This window comes from Hordeum vulgare, chromosome 3H (genome assembly GCF_904849725.1).
Source record: "Hordeum vulgare subsp. vulgare chromosome 3H, MorexV3_pseudomolecules_assembly, whole genome shotgun sequence".
Taxonomy (NCBI): domain Eukaryota; kingdom Viridiplantae; phylum Streptophyta; class Magnoliopsida; order Poales; family Poaceae; genus Hordeum; species Hordeum vulgare.
The window spans coordinates 237,316-257,134 of NC_058520.1; the positions used below are offsets into that span (position 1 = coordinate 237,316).

Here is a 19,819-nt window from a genome sequence, read left to right on the forward strand (position 1 = left end):
TAAGAAAACAAAAATACAGGTCATACGATGAGAAAATTTACATTTTATGTATATTTTGCACCGTGCTATTACTTTTGTAATTTTAAATAACATAAAAAAGTTATGGTGACTATATACTTTCTTACGGTCTTTTTTTACGTAGTATGTAAGATAAAATTTACGAAACGTAAAATTATGATGAGAGAGAGAGAGAGAGGGGGGGGGGGGGGAGAGAGAGATTTACCAGGAACATACATAATCATGGGAGTGGCAATTTGGCTTATCTATACATTCTTACTGACGAATGCTTTGATTTTTAGGCTACACAAGAAAGACACCCAGCCTAGCTAGTGATGGCAACGTTGTACTACCAGCATTGAATTTGCTCAACATCACATGCACGCTCAAAATCAGTCAAGTCTCTCCAGTTTCATTTGCGCGAATACACTCCGAGTCAAGTCAGGTATGAACTGTCACCCGACATCTCCTTTTATCTTCTTCAGGTAGACTTTTCAGTTGTGTCCACAAACAGACTTGCAAAGTCTTGATTGCTCCATGTGTATGCTCAATTAATTAGTTCATACCATAGGTTAGAATCCATTGAGGCAACTGTCTGATGCTTGCAGCGGCACAGTAAAAAAATCGGTCGGTCCAAAATCGCTTGCCCACGCAAGTGCTCCAGAATGCCGTCACAATCATTCACTTGCTCCATCGATCAGAGAAGCAGAGGGCATGCATGCATGTTACCACGGAGAGCACGTTGACGCATGCAGTGCTCCCAATGCAACACATCTTGTTCTGCTCGTTACCTCCATTCAGATAAGTGCTGGATTCACTGGAGCAGGGCAGCTGGTGTAGGGAGTGTGGAGGCCACAACCTACATCGCCATTTGCCAAATATATACTGCCCTTCAACCCGTGAAGCAAAGCATTGTACATATGTCCCTACTATGCAGGCATGCAGTTCTGCAGAGCATTGAATATATGTCCTACCATTGTAGGGACTCGTTTTTTCCATTCACAGGTAAAATGGTAACTTCTTCTTTTCATTTATACCGTGCAGAAATTTGCCAAACACCCCTCGATGCTGGCTTAAACATTAGTCCCACACTCTCAAGACATAGCCAAGTTCAACATCGAGGAGGCCGTCGTTTGTTCAAACTGTGGTGTTGAATTTGTTAAAGTTCTAGAGGCATTCTTGGCATCCGAGCTTCTCAAAATGGGAGAATTTGTTAAAGTTCTCAACACATAGCCAAGTTCAACACCGAAGAGGCTGCCGTTTGCTCAAACTGTGGTGTTGAATTTGCTAAAAGTTCTCAAGCAGGTGCATTCTTGGCGTGCGAGCTTCTCGAAAACGGTCAATTCAATTTATCAATTATTGCGTGCACATATATTGTATCTAGCAGTTATAAGATGTTTCCTCTTACCCCCTATTTTCACATGGGAGGTCAGATTATATGCTAGATCAGAACCTTTGACGTTATTAATTACTGGTTTGATTAAATTTTATCTTCTTACCTCACATGTAAAACGAGGGGGTAAGAAGAAGAATGTTAAAATTTGCCTTATCTAATGTAACATTCCATTGTTCATCGCTAACGTGTGTATGTGCGCCATTTTGTACACGGATGGTTTGACTTGCTACATACTATCGATCTACTTGCATACACACTACTGCACTGAAATTGGCATGCATATGAGCTGTCGATTCACAATTTCAGCACATTACGGTACGTGTCAATTTTCAGCATATGAGCTCGTGGCAATTATATTGAAGATGGATTAATGTGTCATGGCTTTCGTGTGACAGAAGTTGTCGAGAGCGACATAAGTACTCCCTTCTCGAAACAGGCTTTCGCCCCGCTTTATAGATAAAACATAAAGACCAGAATCCATACATCATATCCCGACAAAGAAATAAAAATACGGTCTGCTCGGGCAACAACACAACTCAGCCCGAGAAGGAGAGACCATAAAAAAATGCCATCAAAGGGACAAGCTAAGTAGCAGGCGAGGAGGAGGAGAGCCGTCGGGCTGCCGCCATCAACGCGTCCAGGTAGCGCTGTAGCCGGTCCCAGTATCGAGGCCTAACGAGCGGATGCCAGTGCTGCAAGAAGGCAAGGAATTTGAAGAACGAGTCAGATGCACGCCGCTGAAACACCTTCTCAATCACCATCTTATTCCGCGTAGTCCAAAGAGTCCACATCATAGCTGCGAAGACCAGCCAAAAAAGCCGACGTTTCCGGCCGACCTGGTTGGCCCGCACCTGCAGAAAGTCTGCGAGGTCATAGGCCTCCCACTCCGGCCCTAGAGCCTCGCGAAAAAAGCACCAGAGTGCCTGTGCCGCGACGCAGGAGAACAGAATATGAGCACCAGTCTCCGGGACGTGACACGGGGGGCAAATGCCGTTACCCGGACCATGGCGTTTTAGCACCTCGGTCCCAGAAGGTAAACGATCTCGGAGAAGCTGCCAAACAAAAGTCTTAATCTTCAAGGGCAACGGTGCCTTCCAGAGTGGGGATAACCACGGAAGGACCGGCATCCTACACAACGCCAAGTAAGCCGAACTAACAGAGAATTCTCCCGAGGGGGAAAGACTCCAAGAAACACTATCGTTGGCCGCCGGGATCGGGAGGGGAACCACTGCCAGTAGTGATTCCCAGTCATGGACCTCGGCGGAACCAAGTGGACGGCGGAAAGCAACATGCCATCCGTCCTCCAACACAGAAGCGGAGACAAGGACAGCAGGGTCGGAGCATATAGCAAAAAGCCTCGGGAAACGAGAGCGAAGAGGCTCCCCCTCGAACCATGGATCTAACCAAAACTGGGTCCCAGACCCATTGCCCACGAGATCCGCAGACCCAACCTAATCTCGTGCTTAATACTCTGGATAGATTTCCAGAACTGTGATCCATTCGCGAACGAGCAAGCCAATAGGGGTCTGCCCAGAAGGTACTTGGCCTCAAGCAATTGGAGCCACAAACCCCCGTCACCCTGCAGGATCCGCCACACCCAACGGAGCATCAGGGCCACGTTCATGCGGCGGGACGCAGGAATGCTCAAGCCCCCTCGGTCTTTTGGCATGCAGATGTCGGCCCATTTCACCATGTCGTACTTGGGTCTACCATTTCCTGCCTGCCAAAAGAATCTAGCCAGCTCCTTGTCAAAGGCGCTGTGCACGCCTTCGGGCAGGAGATACAACCCCATCATATACACGGGGAGGCTCACAAGGTTAGAGCTTATGAGAATGGATTTGCTACCTTTAGACGTGAACCTGCCACACCAGGGCTCCGTACGGGACGCTACTCGTGCCACAAGCGGATCAAACCCACTAACCGGAATCCTGGACTCAACCAGGGGCATGCCCAAATAAGAGATGGGGAAATCAGCCAGCTTACAATTATGATTTTCCGCGATCCTGTGCTTCTCAGCCTTAGAGAAACCCAGGACCACGACCTCACTCTTATCAAAGTTAATCTTAAGTCCAGACATATCCTCGAAGCAGAGCAGAAGGAACTTAAGATTAGCAATGTCCGAGTCCGAGCCTGAGACCATGATCATAGTGTCATCCGCCTATTGAAGGTGGGAAACCCCTCCACCCGGGATGAGGTGGTCAACCACCCCCTGAATATGCCCTGCTAGCTTTGCCTTATCTAGGATGCCAGCAAGGGCGTCAACAGTGAGATTAAAAAGCAGGGGGGAGATAGGATCTCCTTGCTTGACCCCCCTGGAAGCCCGGAAAAAGGGGCCTACTTCACCATTGATATTGATCGCGGTGCTACCAGATCGAACCAGTTGCATGATCCAGGAACACCACCTCTCGTCAAATCCGCGCTGCTGCATAACCAGCCTAAAAAAAGACCAATCCAGACGATCATACGCCTTTTGGAAGTCCAATTTGAGGAAAACCCCCTTGAGTCCCTTGGACGCCACCTCGTGGACAATCTCGTGAAGAGCAAGAATCCTGTCATGAATTCTCCGACCCTTCAGGAATGCGGACTGGAGGGGGTGGGCAATCCGTCCGGCCACAGGGGTCAAACGAGTGGTGCTTTGCAAAAATATGCGCTAGCACGTTAATCACCGTAATAGGACGGAAGTGCCGAATATACGAAGCCCCAACTAGTTTGGGGATGAGAGCAATGACTACAAAGTTAATCCTGCCCATGTCTAGGGTGCCTATATAAAATTCATGGAACATGGGCATGATTACCGGGCGGACGGTCTCCCAGAAGCGCTGGAAGAAGACCACCGGGAGGCCGTCCGGCCCCGGGGCCGAGCATGCCTTCATAGAGGCGATAGCCCGGCCAACTTCCTCCGAGGAGAATGGGAGAGTGAGTTCCGCATTCTCCCCGTCGAACACCTGATCGGCTGGCGGCCAGAAGTCCTCACAAAGGGAGGAACCTCCCCGCGGCACAGCCGAGAAAAGCTCCTTATAGAAAGAGTAGATATGGGATGGGATGCCTTCTGGGGATTCCAGAAGAGCATCCCCATCCTGGAGAAAAGGAATGACACACTTCCGCCTTCGTCCGTTAGCGATGGCCTGGAAATACGCGGTGTTAGCATCTCCCTTGAGAAGCCAGTTCTGGCCGCCCCTACGTTGCCAGAACAATTCCTCGCTCCTGAATATGTCCATGAGCTCGGCATCGAGGGAGTATCGCCAGATCCAGTCATCCGGGGACAGGCCCGACCCGTCTGCCAAATCATCTAAGGTCTTAATCTGGCCCAGCAGGGCCCCTTTACGAGCCCGGAGGTCAGCACCCAAATTAGAGCCCCATCCCTTCATGGCATGCCGAGCCATCTTAGCACAATGATGCCAGATGTCCACCACAGAGAATACACGCGGCGGAGAAGCGGCAGCAAGATGCCAACGACCGCGGACCAACTCACTGAAACCAGGTTGCTCCAGCCAAAAAGTCTCAAAGCGAAAACGCCGGGGTCTAGGGGGGGAACCCTCCCCCAACGAGAAGAGAAGAGGCATATGGTCAGAGCCAATCTGCGTGATCGCCTTAAGGCCACACAGGGGGAACATCACTTCCCAATGGGGTGACACAAAGACCCGATCCAGAACACTCCGGATGGGGTTCGCCTGCTTATTCGACCACGTGAACCTAGCCCCTACACGGGCTATCTCACGTAGCACCAAGTCCGCAATGCAGTCATTGAAGAGACGCATTCGGGGTCGATCTACATTCGGAGAGCTTTTATCAGAAGCCCACCTAATGAGGTTGAAGTCACCGGCCACCACCACCGGAGTGGTGCGCCTCTCCACTTTGTCCTTGAGCTCCGTGAGGAATTCAGCCGACCGGCCATGGTCCGCCGGACCATAAACAATAATCACCTCCCAGCTGAGGTGAACCCGTCGGTCAGTGATGGCCATGCTCACGAAGAATTCCCCCCGGTCCATGGCCTCCACAGAGAACGCCTCCTCCCGAACACCAAGCAGAATTCCCCCAGAGTGGCCCGATGCAGGGAGCCACTGCCAGGAGAATTGGTGACGGGAGAGCCCCTGGAGCTCATGCAAGCTAAAGTCTTGACGAATCGTTTCTTGTAGTCCCACAATGTCAATCTCTTCCTGTCGCAAATACTCAATAAGATGCCGCCGCCGGCCAGGGAGGCCGAAGCCCCTAATGTTCCAACATAGGAGCTTCATTTAATAACCTCGTGTGGGTTCCTAGGTCCCGCAAGCGGGGCCGAGCTAGCCCGCACGCCAGACGCGGAGCGGGGGACAGCCTTAGGCGGCCGACCCCGGCGGCCCCGAGAAGAGGGGACATCGAAGGTCACCGGGCCAGAGGAGGCGGCTCTGGGGACCAACACATGCTCCACATCGCGGGTCTCGGTGGGGTTGAGACGGGTGGGCGGGCGCCCCCTGGGCTTACAGACAGAGGGGTGCCCACCTATGGGCAGCACAGTCTCGTCCGGTACCGAGGGTGCACCATCGTCCCTGGTCTCTCTATGGCCAGGTTCGGAGTGCACCGGGTGAGGGGGAGGGAGGGGGAGGGGGGGTGGAGCGTGCAGCAAGACACCGCGCTTCCGCCAGGGCCCCCTCAAGCCTCTCTTTCGCACACAAGGCGGAGATCTTCTCAAGAGGGGGGCCTTTCTCCCCCCGGAACACAATACCACTGTCTGCGGCCATGACAGCCAAAAGGGGAACCAAATCGCTAGAGAGAACAGAGAAACGAGAACCAAAGGGGGAGGGGGAAGGAGGGAGGACGTACCCGGAAACAGGTCGCGGGCCGCAGCACGCCGGGTCGCCAGCTCAAGGATCGTCAGGACGCGGCCGTCCTGAAGGATCCGGAACTGGCTGATCCGCGCGCTCTGACGCGCCGCCACGACGGGGGAGGCGCCCTCCCTAGGCCTAGGGCAGGACACGGGAGGGGACTCAGACACCCATCCAGGATCGACGGCCGCCGGAGGGCGCGGGTCCGGGGACCCCAAGGTTGGGGAAGGAGGGGACCTCGGCGAGCGCGAGTAGCATACCACCCCGGGAGAGCGCGGGGACGATGCAGGGCAAACCTCCAAAACCACACTCACTTCCTCCTCAGCGGCGACCACCGGGACAGGGGAGGCAGGGAGAGGGATCTCCGTGCCTACCGCTACCACCGGCGCCAAAGTGCCCACTGAGGAACCTCCAACGGGCCGCGGCTGACCAGCGACAGAAGGGCCAGGGCTGTGCCGACCATCAGACGGCTCGGGCGCAGCCCCACCCGTATCATCATCCCCCTTAGAGGAAGAGCCCTCCTTCGAAGATCCCCCCTCCTCGTCAAGCCCCCCGCCACCAGGCTCCGTCCCGGCCAGGGCTTGGTCTAGCTGAACCACCGGGGCCGGGGACTCGAGCTCGAAGGTGAGGCGCCTGCCCTTGGATCCAAAGTAGAAGATCAAGGACAGGCCGTCGATTTCAGCAGGGGCCGGGCAGAGAATCTCAATGCGGGCGGGGCCATCATCCTCAAAAGATGCCAGGTCGACGGTGATCAGTTTGCCCATGGGCTCGGAGATGGCTTTCAGAATATGAGTAAGCTTGCCACCCCGCGGAGCCGCAATGCCTCCCCTTGGGAGGCCATACACGAGGACCCAGACCTTCTCCAAGGGAGGGACGAGGTCGGGCTCTGACGTAGCCGCCTGGACGCTGATCAGGAGCTGGTTGATGGGACAGCGGATCAGACCATGCGAGCAGACCCGGAGAAGCTCGGCCGAGGGGAAAGGGACCGAGAAGACAAGGGAAGCCGTCTCAGTTACCTCCCAGGTGAACTCAGAACCGTGAAAGTCGCCAATGTAGGTCGCAAGCTCATCACGGATGAGGTCAGACGAGATCACCAGTCCATCCGGGATAGGCTGCTCGGGCGCCAAGGTGACCGAAGCAAGGTGAGGCCGAGCAGCCTCCTCATCGATCTCCGCATACACGAAGTAGAAGCTACCCCGCTCAGTGCCATACCCAAAATAGGCAAGAGTCATAGGGCACCGCGGGGGAGCTCACACTCCGAGCGTTAGTATCCGGCGCATCCGCAGTTGATGCACATCATGTCCTCACGGGAACGCTGGCGGTTAACCCGAGCGGGGGGGGGGGGGGTCCAGAGCCTCCTGCTCAGGAGCCCCCAAAGCTGTTGGCGGCTGCAAGCTGCCCGCACCACCAGGGGTTGCACCAGTTGCCTTCTTCTTCTTTGACTTCATCTTCTTCTTAGACGAGGCCGGGGCGGGCAGCGGGGCATCAGGCGGGACCTCTGTGGACACATGCCTAGAGGGCCCGTCGTCCAGACGCCAGTCCGCACCCTCCGCTCGCGAGGAGCGCCAGTCAGCACGGCGGACCTCGTCACCACGCCGCATAGGTGGCCCGCCCCACCTCTCTCCCCGGCGATCCTGGCGATCCCGCCGCTAGGAGGACGCCGCGGGGCGAAGAGCGGGGGCCCGAGCCGGGGGGGGGGGAGCAGGCTCATCATGCAGCTGAGAGGCCGGAGCGGGGCGAGCCACCAACTCCGCACGCAGAGCCGCTTCCCGGTCCACTTCGGACGAGCGGGAGGCCTCCAGGCGGTGACGGTCTCCCGGCGAGCGTGGCAGCGGCAGGCGGGGATCCCTCGCCGGGTCACGGGGCGGCGGAGGGCGGCGAAGGGATGTCCCGGAGTAGTATTCCGGGGACATTCCCGGCCGGGCTGACCCACCGTAGCCGGAGCGGGATGAGCGAGAACCCCCGTCCGGGGCGCGGTCGCGGCCAGCAGGCACAGTCTCCCTCTCAGCAGAAAGGCCACGTTTGGGGCGGGCCTGGCCATCTCCGGGCAGCCTCGTAATCAGCACCCCCGCGTACGAGGGCCTGGGAGAGGGAGGCGGGGGCGGTCGACAGGGGGCTAAAGGGGCGGTCACCAATCCCGTCGGCAGCGGGGAGGAGGGCCGAGCTGCAGGAATGGGGGTTGCCGACCCAACGGGGAGACGAGGGGCGACCGAGAGCCGGGGGGAGGCCGACGGGAGGCGGGAGGAAGCGGTGGAGCAGTGGCCGCGCTCGGGAACCAGAGGGAAGTCGCGAGATTGGGAGACCGAGACGGGAGAACGGGGTGGCGACGCTGGGTCGGGGGCAGGGGAAACCCTATCTCGCGACCTGGTGGCCGCCACCTTCCTGGGCCACCGCAGGGATGGGCCATACGCCTTTGGGCCGAGGCCCAGCGCTGGTTGACCCTGGCCAGCACGCGACGGACGCGACGGTCAGCCCACGCGAGTTCACGGGCCGAGATGGGCCCCGACCCGAGGCATAGCGGCCCACCCGCCAGCATGCTGGCCTGCACCGCTAGGGCACGGGGTGGGTCACTGTGCGCGGGGGCTCCCCTTCGTCGGCACCGGCGCCGCCGCCGAGGAGGAAGGCCGGGCACCAGCGCCAAGCGGACTCATACGGCCACCCCCACCAGCGGCCGTCGCGGAGGACAATCCGGGCAGCACGCCGGCGAGGGCCACCGAGGGGACAGGGGAGGCCACCGGGGCAGAACGCGGGGGAGCCAGGAGGGGCGGCCAACCGGGCCTGGGCGCCGAGATCCACGGCCGGGCCGCCTGCCCCAACCGCCGGTGAGCGGGGCGCGCAGTAGCCAGGAAGATACCAATCTTCGGCCGCGCCATGGACACCGGCATCTCAACCCGTCTCTCCCCTCCAGCCAGGGAATCGTGGCCATCCTCGTCGTCAGAGTCGTCCACCCAGTCAGCCAACCGCCGCTCCGACCGGGGGAAACAGAGGGGGGCGCCGCCGGGGGCGGCGGGGCCTCGAGATCCATGCGGGAAACGGCCGGCGCACTCAGGTGGCCGCGGGCCGGCGGCACAGGACGGTCACGGGCATCGCTGGGGTGACGATCTTCGACCGTGGGCGCGTGATGGCTGGGTGTTGTAGGTGGGAGCGGTGGCCCTCGGGTGTCACATAAGTACTCCCTTCGCCACGGTTTAAAAGGTGCGCTTGGAAATTTTCTGAAACCTAGGTGGTTATTGATTGGTTGTGAGATGGGCTGAAAAATTACATTCACACTACGAATACATATAGAAGTATTACAACGGAGTACTAATTAACTGTTAGAAGTAAATGCAATGCGCCATAAACCATGTCTATTGTGGAAATGCACGTAAATTTAACCGTGCCTTCTAAACTATGACAGAGGGAGTATAACTGGTTGTAGCGACATGTCTATTGTTTAAGACACAAAAAATAATAACCCATCAATTTTTAAACACTGAATTTAAACAAATACTAGAGTTCGTGCTTGACAAGAGTAAGTTATTACTACTACGGAAAAGCTTATAGATAGACGGTTACTAGTAGCGCGGGGTTTTACCCCTCGCTACTCGTACTTACTAGTAGCATGGGCATTTACTCCTCGCTACTACTAAGTTGATAGTAGTAGCGAGGTTTTTTAACCCTCGCTACTAATAAATGGTCTCAACCATGCCCTCCCCCGACATCCAATAGTAGTATCGCGGGGTATAAAATAGCGCTACTACTAAGTTGATAGTAGTAGTGCGGGTTTTTACCCCTCGCTACTATTAAGTGGTCTCTATCGTGCCCCCATGGGACAAGCCATAGTAGTAGTGAGAGTTATAAACAACGTTAATACTAAGTACAAGGTAGGTTCACCGATGTCCCCTTATATCCTCCCCCTAATCCCTCCTCTCTCCCGTCGCTCTCCCCTCTCTCCGATTCATTTCTCCCATCCCCTCCCCTCACCATTGGCGCGACCACCCAACGCCGTCCCATCTCCTCTTGACCTCGCCGCCGCCGACAATGGCCCTGCTCTCTCCTCCCCCGCCGCCGCCGCCCCCACCATCTTCTCCTCCCATTCCATCCCATTCCATCCCATACCCCCCTCCCCTCGACCCGCGAGAAGGTCAGGCGGCGGCCATGGCGCCTGCACGTAGATCCGCCATGGGCTTCGACCTGGAGCTCCAACTTGTCCCAAAAGCTGCGAGCTGGGAAGTATGTGTGTTCTTGCTCGGCCAACGACCCCATGGAGCTCCTTCTCTCCTTCTGCTTCTTCTCGGATGGGTATCGCTAATCGTGAAGCTAGGATGATGATGCCTTATCTCCTCCCCATCTCCGGCCGGCGGTGCACATGACCTACTCCTCGAAGCGGCCCTCTTCTCCGGCATGGGTCATGATATTTTTGGTTTTTTAAATTAATAGTAGTAGCGCGGATCACACACACACGCTATAGATAGTTAGTAGTAGCATATGTGGCACCCGCGTTACTACTAACACATGTACTAGTAGAACGGGATGCACCGCGCTACTACTACCAGTTAGCTGTAGCGCCGTAGTAGTAGCGCGGGCACCAACATTACTACTAGCTGTTTAACCCACGTTACTAGTAGGCTTTTTCCTAACAGTATAAGCAACCAAAGTGGACGCAATTTTTAAGAAAGCGGTGATTCTCAAAAGTGCTGATTAGCTAGCAACCAATCATTTTCGCTTTCCTTTTGTTCTTTCTTACAAACGTCATTTTCGATTGATAAATTTGAAAATTTTGCAAACGGACGTGTTTTTTCCTGGTGAGCTTTCGGCCCACCACATCAGGCTCTCCCCAATCACCCTCTCTCTTGACGACGAGGAAGAAAGTGAAGTATTGAATGGGCCCACAACCAAAAGCCATCACCTAGTAGTATTTAGCACGTTTACATGCACGTTTACATCTGCCTCTCACTTTCATATATCCCTTTCTCAAATATTTCCCCGGTCTTACCATATACTCCCTCCGTTCCATAATATAAGTTTTTTTTAGAGATTTCACTAGAGAACTACATACGGATGTATATAGACATACTTTAGAGTGTAGATTCACTCATTTTGCTCCGTATGTAGTCCCCTAGTGAAATCGCTTAAAAGACTTATATATAGGAACGGAGGGAGTATTATATTCCTTTGTTTGATACTTTAGTCAACATATATTTGTTTGACATGACACCCACATGGCCATATATTGTATTTTCTTCTGTTTTGCCAAAGGATCCTAATCAACTTAACTATTAATCTACGAATGTCAAGGTCTGGATGTTGTGGGAACAAAATGAATTCCCCTAGATGATGAATTTCTTCTTACCCTATATACAGTATATAGTTGTCTGAAAAAAACCACGTCTGCATGGTGTACATAGTTAATGCTAGCATAGTTTACAGTATTGCCGCTCTTTTGTTCCAGGATGTGCAATGATTAAATGGACCAAAAAATAAAACAGACCGTGCCAGCAGAAAGTAAATTACATTCGAGCAAGTTGGGGATATTTTTGGTCATCTGCACCATGCAATCACTCAACCAGAATATCGAGCAATACATGAACATGAACTTATTCTAAAATTATTCAAGCAACATACAACAAGCCATGACAACCCGAAGTCGGCGATAAATCGAAGATCAGTCAGCATCCTTTTCCACACATTGATCATCTTGTGAAAACAACAAGAAGAATACGTTATATAGATATTCAAGGGTGCTTCCATCCCGTTCTTCTAGCAACTAATAACTAGACATATGTACCATACGTGGGATTTTCTCTTTTTATATAGTTACAGGATATATAGTTTACACAAATCAATTTGGTATCATACCAATGCTCTCAGTCGTTCAGAAACACTTGAAACATCTATGCCAATTCTGGAGCTGAAGGCCTGCACAAAATAGGGAGAGGAAATTAATTGATGCAACTAATTAACCCATGTTAATTTAACGAAAAAGGTAGACAATAAATTAGATTAATGTTTAGATGGAAATAAGTTCTTAGTCATGCAATTAAAGACATTTTCCAGTCACGGTAGATTACACTTAAGACATAAATTCTAGCGGATGGAGAAGGAGGAAGATAAAAAGAAAGGAACTAAAATTTGTGTGGCACATGTGTATATAAGGTCATTTTCAAGAAAAACTAGCTAGCTTTCCCCAATTTTATCCCTTTCTACATAGAGAGGAATCTACAGTTAAATAATATTCATGTATGTGTACATGCATCACTTTCATGTTCCCTTCGTGCCTTTTACTTGTATACACAACATTAGTTTACATCAATATGTGTTTGACTGCTCATTCAGTTTAACAGATACACTGGAAACAAATATAGACCCCTCCAATAGGTATGGACACAACAAGTAAATTGTTATGGTCCAAATGAATACTGTGTGTGCCATATATTTTACAACATAGGTTGTATTTTCTTGTGTATATGTGAAAGGCTATACCTATATATGTACATACCCGGGAGTGTATGGTGTAGAAGATTTGGTGGCCAGCAACGGAGTGATTGGCATTGACGACCTCGGCGCCTTCTTCCTCGAGGATGGTGATCACCTGGTGGAGCATGATCGGCCTCTCTGTGCTGCATACCAGCACCACATCCATGCTCGTATCATCATGTTGCCGCACCTCCACCACCGGTGCCGATGCCTCCCAATGTTTCTCTCCTTCCGTGGACCCCTTACCACCACTCGTGGTAGGGGTGGTGGTAGGCGTTGAGGCACCACTAGCCCCTCTTGCGGCAACCATTGCTTGCGCAGAGTTCCTCCTATTGTGCAGCTCGTCTATCCTCTCTTTGAGCTTCTTGATGTATGACGCAGCCTCATCCAGGCTGCCTAGTTGGGTCACTGTATTCTATGTACAGATTTAAAGTGCAACAGTGTTAGAAAACATGAGAAAAAACTAAAATACATCAAATGACTTTTTTCTGCATAGACATGTCATCTTATTTTGATACTGGAAGAGCTATATTTTCCTAGATCTATGCATCATGAAAGCAGAGGACCACACGTAATAATCTTCTGAGTTTGAAAATAATATGAAATCATCTCTTGTCAAATTAACCATGGATTATCTTCAGACTTTTTGTTTCTACTTGACAGACATTTTGATAAGCAAATGGTTTATGTGTGCCACCCAAATGTTTTCACATACTTACCTAGAAGTCATGCTTCCTTAACAGTCGAGAATCTCTTGTTGTATGATATTTGCATCATGTGTGCATCTTTATTAAAACAAAACAATGTTTCATCCTTAGTTGGTTTTTACTCCCGGAGTTAATTCTTCTATTTATAAAAAATCTTACTTCTTAATATATGCATCAGATTTGTACTTGCTACATAATATTTAATCCTATTTCTAGCTATCTAGTCCGGCGCATCCTTGAGTCCCATCTGTCACCCTGATAGTAATTTCAACTAGTTCGATATTTGCCTCCTACAAGTGATTTGAAATCTTCTCGGATTTGTGGCAAGATATGAGGTCCCTACTACAGAAATTTATTGTTAGTTTCACATTTAGTTAACGTACTTTCCCTCCGTCTCATACTAGTTGTCGTTGAAATGGATGTATCTCAACGTATTTCAGTGTTAGATACATTTGTTACACTGACAACTAATGTGGGACGGAGGGAGTACTATTAATAGGTAGGAAATATTTGCGTTAAGAGCCGCATAAGACCCCTTACGTTCAATGGAGGCACATAATTAATAAAGCATTATATGTATTCTCTTATATATTTGTGGATATCCGAACTGATAGCACAATTTTTGAGAACTGAACAAAATGATTCTCGCAAAGCTTGGAATAAATAAAATGATTCTCACATTTCAAACATGAGACTAGCTTGGATATTTCCGGGGTGAACTTTAGAAATTTCTATGTTTCAATATTACTGTTATTTTTTACACCTAGATGTGAGGTCCATAGTATGATTTTTACCAGTCGGCTAGCTTCGTTTGTCCATCTCAACGGGGACAAGAATTAATGTTTACAAATAGTTAATAGGTTGTACGTTCCTACGTCACTGTTCATGAGGAAAGCAACACATTCCAACAAAACTAAATGCCCGGCCGTACGTAGAACTCAATTGCCTTGGCCCCTTAATTACGATATTTCATGTGATGAGAAGGACTACACATACTAATTACTACTGGATCTATATACTGGATACTGAATTGCTTACTGTGAAACAAATGTTCATATACGCACACATAATTATCCGCCGCCACTAAAAAGATTTCAGAATAACTAAACACGTTCATCCAGTTCCTTTTTCTGGGTCAGAGAAGCAGCTAACTAAGTGTCCCATTATTCAGTTATAAAAGGCGAACAAATTGTACAACATATGGAGTACAGTTTGTGGTCTTACAGTGTTGGAGAGGTGTTCTTTTGGGATGAGAGAGAAGAGCTTGGCGCAGAGCACCTTCATGTGCTGCCTCCTCTCCCTCTCCACCTCCTTCCTCGCCACCACCCTCGCTGCCGTCGTGCCGCCGCTCATCCTGCTCCTCTTGCCGCCCCTCGGTTCCTTCGCCTGCATCTCCATCTGAATCGATCTCTCACAGATCAGCAGCTGGCCGGTCTGGTCTGCTCTAGCTAGGTCTAAATGCAACCAGAATGAAGGAGGAGGAGGAGGGTTTATGCATGAATGAAGGAAGGCAGCTGCTAGCTAGGTGGAGTGGGTGTTTTGTTATTCATGGTGCAGCAAGCTAAGGTAGGAGATGAAGAACTCCAAAGGATGAGGAGCAGGAGGAATGGTGTGGCTTAAATCGGAGGCGCGCAGATGGGTGCGAGATCCATCCATCTACAGCGGCCATGCTCCAAACCAAAAGCATGTCTACCCATCGTAGTGTGGTCCGGTATGCATTTGGATCCTACCCTGTTGGCTGCATTCTTTTTGTTTTTGTTTTTTGGTTTTTGTGTACTACCAATGATTACAAATTTGGTAAGTGGTTTTCAATCGGAAGATATACATACATGAGACAATTTCAAGGAATGTAAGTAATCATGGCAGTGGCAATTTGGCTTCCGAGTATCATGGTCTGGTCTTTAAAGAAAACAAGAAGGACATCTCTCTAAAAGTTTTCTTTAAAAACTACATATAGATGTTTTAAAATTATATATGCAAAAACTTTTTAAAATATTGGGTTGGGTTGTAGGCTACAAAAAGACATATTTGTGGCTACCAAGAAGCAACGAAGTTGTGGCTACAAACAATGTATACATTTTTTTATAATTTTCTGAGGTCTCACAATATTTTTTCAGCTTTTTAAATGACCCTAATATCTAGCGTTCAATTGACAAAAGAGCTGCAAAATCACTAACTGAAAAATTCTCCTTTCAAAATTCACCCCTACCTTTTCAAGTTGCGACAAGTGATGCACTGCATGTGTGCCACTTGTCGCAACCTGAAAGTTTTTTCTTTTTTCGTAGATTTATTATTTCAAAATGTTTTATCTCTTAAACAGTGCTTTCAAATCTTGAACCGTTTTCATCGTTGAATTTCTCATGTCAAGATCTTCAAATCAAGATCCCATGTTGATAGATTTTTACAAACTTTTTTAACAAAAAAAAACGAACGAAAAAAAGATGAAAAAATTGTGCCTGTTCCGAGAAAAAAATAGAAAACACATTTTTTCCTTTTCGAGAGACACGACCGTGCCTTTCGCGGAAGCAAATCTATGACTCTCGTGGAAGCAAAATCGTGCCTTTCTAAAAAGGAAAAATGGGTTCATTCCGTTTGCGAGAGGCATGACCCTGCCTCTCGCGGAACAAATCTGTGCCTCTCGAAAAAGTTAAAAAAACATGTTTTTATTTTCGTTTCCGATCGGCACGGTCGTGAATCTCGCAGAAGTAAATTCGTACCTCTCGCGAAAGCAAAACCGTGTCTTCCAAGAAAGGAAAAAAACATGTTTTTTTTGTTTTTGATAAGCATGGCTTTCAAAAGCAACGGCGAACAGCCCCTTGTCCTTTAGATTTGCATAGTCAAAATATGTAAAAAAAATAAGGAAGGAGGCATGCAGATGGGAAGGCCGATCACGACAGTACACGGAGAGATTTCTATACCAAGTCACCAGCGATAGCGAAGCCAAATCGCCGCCTATAGGCGACAGCTTACACAGGGGAGAGGAAGAGCCCGAAGGAGATGACATTACCAATGATGCCGACGACATTGTGGGCCGCGTCCGAGGAAATCATCTTGCTTGCTTTATTGATTGCTTCTCACGGAAGCAAATTTCTGCCTCTCGCAAAAGAAAAATCAGGCCTCTTGAGAAAGAAAGAAAAAATAAAATGTTTTTTTTGCAAAAAATATTTTTGTTTAAAAAACAAATCGTCCAAAATCTAAGAAAGACCGTTGAAAAGCTGAAACACCGAAAAAACCCAGAAACTAGGGTAGCAGCTCCCGGAGACCAGCAGGCAAGCCCAACGCTACCCCCAAGCCACAAAAGGCCCTTTTAAAAGCTTTATTTGTTAAGATTTCTACGTTATAACTTAAAAAAAAGGGTTGAGTGATCTAGATTATATTTTTCAATGCTAAACTTAAAAACTGCCATCTTCTAGTCTCGGTTCAAAAAAATGCCATCATCTGGATAAAATTGCCATGAACGAAAGCAATGCATGAAATTATAAAAATAAAAAATAGCCATTCTAAAACTACAAAACTGCCATTCTTGGTAGAAAAATGACATGAACAAAAAATAGAAAATTATAAACTGAGAAAATGCCATGATGTGAAAGAAAATGTTGTGCTGCTTTATAGAACTACAATCCTGAGAAAATGGAGGTGTCCGCATTGATCGGCGACCAGAACGAAGGCCATTCAGTGCCCACCAAAGTCACCACTGCTCCTGAGGGATACTAGCAGAAGACAGGGACTGTATTCAAAAGTGGTCTTGTGTCGAAGCCCTTGTCGAACACAAATATGCAAACAAAAGCTAAACCGTACTTGTTGTTCAAAAGATATGATGGATTCAAAGTTGCAAGTGAGAAGAAAAGGCAAGTGAGATGGGGTGAATGGAGCATGTACTCTCTGCCAAAAGCTGAAAAAATTGCTTGCATGGACCCAGTATGAAGTAATTAAGCCTTAAACACATGCATGAGTTTCCAAATCTTGATGCAATCATGTGGCCCAAAATGTGTGGGTCTCCTTCCGTGCGTGCCACAAATCGCCTCTCAGTGAGGTTAGCCTTATTTTATTTGGTTTTAAAGATAAAACATGGTTAGCCATTGGAGAGTTTTGCAAGGACGAGGGATGTATATGGTTTGTGGTGACTTTCTCATAATTGTGAGATTTCCATCACAATGCAAAATTTTCAACAAGTTGATAAAATATGGATTGGACGAAAATAAATTAAAAATTATGGAAAATTTGGACATCAAACCCCTACAAGAATAACTAATAATAATTTAAAATTTACGGCTGCCAGTAGCGGCCTGCCTCTGGGCCGGGACTAAAGGCCCGGCCACGTCGCCCCAATTCTCAATGCCTTCCTCGAGGCTTTAGTCCCGGTTCGTGTCCCAAACCGGGACTAAAGGGCTACGCGGTGGGCAGTGGTGGTGGCAACCGTTCGTATCCTCCTTTAGTCCCGGTTGGTGGCTCAACCCGGGACTAAAGGCCTAACACGTGGCCTACCGTAGTGGTGGCAACCGTTGGTATACCTCTTTAGTCCCGGTTGGTGGTTCAACCCGGGACTAAAGGCCCAAACGGTTTGCATCTCGCGTCGTTTCGGGCGATGAAAAGCACGAACCGAAGCAGAGTCGCCATTTCTCTGTTTCTTCTTCTCTCTCGCTCTCGCTCTGTTCTTCTCCTCTCTTCTTTCCTTCTCTTCTTTCACCATGCCAACTCGCTTTGGAGAGGTGCTCGCACATGGCAAGACCAAGCTCGATGTCGTGTACACGAACGAGAGCAGGGAGATGCCGTATTTTCTTGAACAGTTGAAGGAACGATGGCTTGACGCCGCAATGGATCATGAGAAGTTCTTGGGGCTTGATCTGGAGTACACGGCCGATCAACACGGTGTTGCCGTCATCCAACTATGCTTCGCACACCATGTCTTGATCTTCCAATGGGAGGTAAGTTTTGAGGCTTTCTTTGATCCAAGGTAATGACATTATAAGTTTATTTGTTTCAATCATAGTTGGTTCCCTTCAAATAGTTGTAGTGAAACAATTTTGATTAGTTGAAGGGGAACACAATCTGATTGAATAGTGTTCCATAATCTGAAAAATCGTATTAGAATCAACTAGTGTTTAATATGTTCCATTGGAATCATAGTTGGTTCGCTTCAAATAGTTATAGTGAAACAATTTTGATTAGTTGAAGGGAACACAATCTGATTGGAATAATGTTCCACAATCTGAAAAATCTGATTGGTTCAATATGTTCCATTGAAATCATAGTTGTAGTGATACAATTTTATGCGGTGTTCTTTGATCCAAGGTTATGAAAATTGCATATAGCTAGTGATCTCTCTAGGTTCCATTGGATAGCAATATGATATGTCATAGTCATGAAAATTGCATATAGCTAGTGATCTCTCTAGGTTCCATTGGATAGCTATAGTGATCTCCCTAGGTTCCATTGCATATGTTCTATTTGAATCCTAAAGATAATTTTCTCTTTAGTTGTAGTGAAACATGTTTCCTTATTGCAGCAGTATGTAACATTTGTTCTATTTTAATTTGTTTCTGTTGCAGTAGTGACAAGCATTGTCCAGAACTCATGGACTTCCTTCGCAGCGGCATCACTTTTGCTACCGTTGACATAACGAACGACAAGCTGAAGATGAGGTACAACTTCGGTATTGAGATACCAACTGGTTGCCTCATTGATCTCCAAACGGTATTCAGGTTTCGACATGTCACGACTTCGATGGCTCATATGGCAGTTGCCTTGATCGACGAGGAATATGGTGATATGAAGACCAATTTCCCAAAGTCTTAGCACAAACATTGGGAGAAGGCCCCACTTGATCGTATCAACATTGAGTATGCAGCAAAAGATGCATACGTTTCATACGAGTTGTACCGCAAGATTCGAGTCGTCAACTATGTCCAGCGTCACCTCGAATAAGGTGGACATTCTGATTCGAGTCGTCAACTATGGCCAGCGTCACCTCGAATATATATATCTATGATAGCTATTATTATGTACTGTTTGGACTAGTAACATGTACTGCTTGGACCAATTTATATATGTCTAGTTTCTATTTGTGCCATTATAGTTTCCAAATTTGAATGGTTTAGCCCTTTCTAACTTCATTTGCTACTTTTGAATGGTTTAGCCCTTTCTAACTTCATGGTATCATGCATTTCGACCACATATATATACAAAAAGTCTTCAGTTCAAATAAGTTCAAAAAATAAAATCCCTTTTGTAACAGATCTGTTTTTGATTAAAACAGTCATTTAAAAATGAAAGACCATTAGTCCCACGTGGCGTGCAGCGGAACCACATGGCGTGCAGCGGAACCAGGTGGCGTGCCGCTGAACGTCTTTTGTTGTGGGGGTCGCTTTTCCTTCTTCTCCTTGTGCTAGATATTTGTTATGCATTAGGGAAAGAAGGAATAGCGACCATCATCGACGGTCAAAAAATCAGGTGAGGGAGTG

The 19,819-nt window shown here is 48.8% G+C and overlaps 1 pseudogene across 1 annotated transcript; it reads right to left on the reverse strand.

The window, feature by feature from the left end:
- Positions 1-678: 678 nt before the first annotated feature.
- On the reverse strand, positions 679-14,967 carry LOC123439086 (annotated as a pseudogene). Its single transcript, XR_006630027.1, has 5 exons — positions 14,583-14,967; positions 12,674-13,066; positions 12,034-12,093; positions 11,671-11,719; positions 679-923 (listed from the first exon to the last, which is right to left on the reverse strand). The product of XR_006630027.1 is annotated as a transcription factor bHLH162-like (transcript).
- Between the last annotated feature and the right edge of the window lie 4,852 nt (positions 14,968-19,819).